Source organism: Triticum aestivum, chromosome 5D (assembly GCF_018294505.1).
Source record: "Triticum aestivum cultivar Chinese Spring chromosome 5D, IWGSC CS RefSeq v2.1, whole genome shotgun sequence".
In the NCBI taxonomy this organism is placed as follows: Eukaryota; Viridiplantae; Streptophyta; class Magnoliopsida; order Poales; family Poaceae; genus Triticum; species Triticum aestivum.
Window position 1 is genome coordinate 260,398,857 of NC_057808.1, and position 5,837 is coordinate 260,404,693.

Consider the following 5,837-nt stretch of genomic DNA (forward strand, 5'->3'; position numbering starts at 1 on the left):
AATTTTACTACTCTCCACATAAGCAAAATTCTTCTCTTTTGGAATAGTGGGAGTATCATAAGAGACTCGAATACTATAAATTGTTTCCATATTAAAAGAGTAATGTTCAGAAAAAGGGTAATCATAAGCATGACAAGTTTTATAAATATAATCATCACTACTTTTATAGCATAAGTTTCATCACAATAATCATCATAAGTAGCAACTTTGTTCTCATCATAATCAATTGAAACCTCTTCCAAGATAGTGGAATCATCACTAAATAAAGTCATGACCTCTCCAAATCCACTTTCATACTTATCACAATATGATTCAACATCCTCCAAAATAGTGGGATCATTACTTCCTAAAGTTGACACTCTTCCAAACCCACTTTCATCAATATAATCATCATAAGTAGGAGGCATGCTATCATCATAACAAATTTGCATATCAAAACTTGGGAGGCTAAAAATATCTTCTTCATTAAACGTAGCATCCCCAAGCTTGGGACAAACATTAATTGCAGCAAATATATTCTCAAAAACATCATATTCTTCAAACATAGCATCCCCAAGCTTGGGCCTTTTAATATCGTAAGCGTAATCACTCTCATCATTAATAGTATGGATAGCACCAATAGTATAGCAATTATCATATTCTTCCAAGCAAGTGCCAAAAAGATTTTCAAGATCATAAGAAGTATCATTATCTTCCCAATCATAATCATCACAACAAGCAATAGGCATAATGAGATCATCATCAAGTGCATCATCTTCCACAATTATTCTTGATTCATTTTCATGAGGCACAACAATAATAGGAGCAACATTATTTTGGAGAGATATCTTTTTACCTCTCTTCCTTTTTCTTTTCTTCTTCTTCACCACATCATGTGTGGGTTCAATTCCCTTTTTGGAGCTCCTTATTAATTAGATTGGTTGAATAGAAGGCTCCTCCTCGTTACCTGATTCATCATAAGAAATAATAGGAGGATATTGGGAAGCCTCTTCCCTTCCATTAGTATTCTCTTCATCTTCTATTTGTTTTCTTGTCTTTATGTAATTGGCAATATAAGGATTTTCAATGCAATTCACCGCACAATACATATAAATTTCCTCTAGATCAAAATTAAGAAGTTTATCACGGGCAAATACTGGAAGATAGTTTGTTATACATTTCATTTCTTCATAACCCATAAGCAAACTAAGTTCATTATGATGTGCAAGGGAAATCAAGTCATCACAATTTTTGGAATCGATTAGATCTTGAAACAATTTGCATGGGATAGTTAAATGACCACGTTCATTGCAAAGTTCACAAGTACGGCTAAGAAAATTTAAATTTTCAGCACAAACATCTAGCCTTTCTTGCAACCATTTAGTTTCTAAGTACATATGCCTCTTACAAAATCTATCTTCCCTTTTTGGTATGTATTTACAAACTCTATGCACTCCACAAAAATCGACATGCTTATAAGAGATATTTTCATCATGATTAGTGCAATCATCATTAGTACTATGGATATTCAAAGAGTTCATACTAACAACATTGCAATCACGCTCATCATTCAAAGATTTAGTGCCAAACATTTTAATGCATTCTTCTTCTAACACTTTGGCACAATTTTCCTTTCCATCATACTCATGAAAGATATTAAAAAGATGAAGCGTATGAGGAAAACTCAATTCCATTTTTTTGTAGTTTTCTTTTATAGACTAAACTAGTGATAAAACAAGAAACTAAAAGATTCGACTGCAAGATCTAAAGATATACCTTCAAGCACTCACCTCCCCGGAAACGGCGCCAGAAAAGAGCTTGATGTCTACTACGCAACCTTCTTGTAGACGTTGTTGGGCCTCCAAGTGCAGAGGTTTGTAGGACAGTAGCAAATATCCCTCAAGTGGACGACCTAAGGTTTATCAATTCGTGGGAGGCATAGGATGAAGATGGTCTCTCTCAAGCAACCCTGCAACCAAATAACAAAGAGTCTCTAATAGCGGAGAACAAATGAAGAGATTATGGTAGCGTACGAAACCACCTCAAAGTTATCCTTTTTGATCGATCTATTCAAGAGTCCGTAGTAAAATAACATGAAGCTATTCTTTCCGTTCGATCTATCATAGAGTTCGTACTAGAATAACACCTTAAGACACAAATCAACCAAAACCCTAATGTCACCTAGATACTCCAATGTCACCTCAAGTATCCGTGGGTATGATTATACGATATGCATCACACGATCTCATATTCATCTATTCAACAAACACAAAAGTACTTCAAAGAGTGCCCCAAAGTTTCTACCGGAGAGTCAAGACGAAAACGTGTGCCAACCCCTATGCATAAGTTCACGAGCGGAACCCGCAAGTTGATCACCAAAACATACATCAATTGGATCACGTGATATCCCATTGTCACCACAGATAAGGACATGCAAGACATACATCAAGTGTTCTCAAATCCTTAAAGACTCAATCCGATAAGATAACTTCAAAGGGAAAACTCAATCCATTACAAGAGAGTAGAGGGGGAGAAACATCATAAGATCCAGCTATAATAGCAAAGCTCGCGATACATCAAGATCGTGCCGAATCAAGAACACGAGAGAGATCAAACACATACCTACTGGTACATACCCTCAGCCCCGAGGGTGAACTACTCCCTCCTCGTCATGGAGAGAGCCGGGATGATGAAGATGGCCACCGGTGAGGGTTCCCCCCTCCGGCAGGGTGCCGGAACAGGGTCCCGATTGGTTTTTGGTGGCTACAGAGGCTTGCGGCGGCGGAACTCCCGATCTATTCTGTTTTCCCGATGGTTTTAGGGTATATGGATATATATAGGCGAAAGAAGTCGGTCAGGGGAGCCACGAGGGCCCACGAGGGTGGAGGGCGCGCCCAGGGGGTGGGCGTGCCCCCTGCCTCGTGCCTTCCTTGTTGCTTCCCTTACGTATACTCCAAGTCTTCTGGATTGCTTCCGTTCCAAAAATAAATCTCCCGCAGGTTTCATTCCGTTTGGACTCCGTTTGATATTCCTTTTCTTCGAAACACTGAAACAAGGGGAAAAACAGGAACTGGCACTGGGCTCTGGGTTAATAGGTTAGTCCCAAAAATAATATAAAAGTGTAAAATAAAGCCCATAAATATCCAAAACAGATAATATAATAGCATGGTACAATCAAAAATTATAGATACGTTGGATATGTATCAGAATTCAATAGTCTTCATCATAAAAGAACCAGTACAAGAAGACTTGGGCATGGTGCGATTGTTGTCAGAAAGCCGAGCATAAAAAATTTCAATAATCATTTCTCTTGAGAGTACATGATTGGGGCATGAATATAACATTGACTTAAGCCTCCCCCAAGCTTGAGCGATGCTTTCTCCTTTGCGAGGCCAAAACTTATATATATAATTACGATCACGATGAACAAGACGCATAGGATAAAACTTCTGATGAAATTCCAATTTCAATCGCTTATAGTCCCATGATCCCATATCATCACATAGCCTAGACCATGTCAATGCATCTCCCTTCAAAGATAAAGGGAAGACCTTCTTCTTGATAACATCATCGGGCATACCTGCAAGCTTAAATAATCCACAAACTTCATCCACATAGATTAGGTGCTCATCACGATGTAATGTTCCGACTCCTGCAAAAGGATTAGCTAGCAGTTTTTCTATCATACCCGAAGGAATTTCAAAGTAGACATTTTCATTTTCAGTAGGTTCAGTAGGTTGAGGAGCAACTCTTTGCTCTACTGGTCGGGGTGAAGAAACCCCGAACAAGCCCCTCAGAGGATTGCTTTCCATAGCAACAAGTGACAGTAAATTTCAGCACACTATATAAATTTTTCCTTACCAAATTCCACCTACCAAAGGCGCTTCACTCCCCGGCAACGGTGCCAGAAAAGAGTCTTGATGACCCACAAGTATAGGGGATATATCGTAGTCCTTTCGATAAGTAAGAGTGTCGAACCCAACGAGGAGCAGAAGGAAATGATAAGCGGTTTTCAGCAAGGTATTCTCTGCAAGCATTGAAATTATAGGTAACAGATAGTTTTGTGATAAGGTTATTTGTAACGAGCAACAAGTAACAAAAGTAAATAAAGTGCAGCAAGGTGGCCCAATCCTTTTTGTAGCAAAGGACAAGCCTGGACAAACTCTTATATAGAGAAAAGCGCTCCCGAGGACACATGGGAATTATCGTCAAGCTAGTTTTCATCACGTTCATATGATTCACGTTTGGTACTTTGATAATTTGATATGTGGGTGGACCGGTGCTTGGGTGTTGTCCTTACTTGGACAAGCATCCCACTTATGATTAACTCCTATTGCAAGCATCCGCAACTACAAAAGAAGTATTAAGGTAAACCTAACCATAGCATGAAACATATGGATCCAAATCAGCCCCTTACGAAGCAACACATAAACTAGGGTTTAAGCTTCTGTCACTCTAGCAACCCATCATCTACTTATTACTTCCCAATGCCTTCCTCTAGGCCCAAATAATGGTGAAGTGTCATGTAGTCGACGTTCACATAACACCACTAGAGGAGAGACAACATACATCTCATCAAAATATCGAACGAATACCAAATTCACATGACTACTAATAGCAAGACTTCTCCCATGTCCTTAGGAACAAACGTAACTACTCATAAAGCATATTCATGTTCATAATCAGAGGAGTATTAATATGCATATAGGGTCTGAACATATGATCTTTCACCAAATAAACCAGCTAGCATCAACTACAAGGAGTAATCAACACTACTAGCAACCTACAAGTACCAATCTCAGACTTAGAGACAAGAATTGGATACAAGAGATGAATTAGGGTTTAAGAGGATATGGTTCTGGTGAAGATGTTGATGGAGATTGGCCCCCTCCCGATGAGAGGAGCGTTGGTGATGACGATGGCGATGATTTCCCCCTCCCGGAGGGAAGTGTCCCCGGCAGAACAGCTCCGCCAGAGCCCTAGATTGGTTTCGCCAAGGTTCCGCCTCGTGGCGGCGGAGTCTTGTCCCGAAAGCTTGCTTATGATTTTTTCTCGGACGAAAGACTTCATATAGCAGAAGATGGGCACCGGAGTCTCGTCCCGAAAGCTTGCTTGTGATTTTTTCTCGGACGAAAGCTCAGCTTGCTTCTATGTGAATATGAACAAACATAAATCATTACGTTGTCTTCCTTGTCCAACGTCAACAATTTTGGCATATAATATTTTGATGGGGGCTCACAATAACAAAAGATTTCTAGGATAGTGTATTTATATGTGAATCTTCTCTTCCCTTATTAATTCTTTCATGAGTTGCATCATTGACCAATGCTATGTTTGTCAATCTCTAATAAAATTTTCTACTTATACTTTTCCTTATGTGGTGTCATCACTTACCATAAGATTAGCATATGATCTTTTTAATTTATTTCCTTTCTTTTCATTGCAACATGAAAGTAAAGAAAGCAAAAACTCAAATTAAACTTTATTATATATCTCGCACACGATTACAAGGATAGATCACTAAGCAAACTCTCAAAGAGAAAGGATTGAACTAAACTTTTATTTATCTAAAACAAAAGATCAAACTAAAGTAAGTAAAGGCAAAAGATAGTGGGGATGATACGATATCGGGACACCTCCCCCAAGCTTGGCGGAAGCCAAGGGGAGTGCCCATACCCGATACTAAATTTTCTTTTGGTGATGAAGAAGATGGTGGTGGTGAAGTCTTGTCCTTCTTCTTTAGCTTACGCTTGAGGATGGAATTTTCCTCCTTCAATTCACCGACCTCCTGCTCAAGCTCCAATACCTCTTTGCAAAGATCTTGCTTATTTTCTTGCAAAAGACGAAAGGTTTTGAAC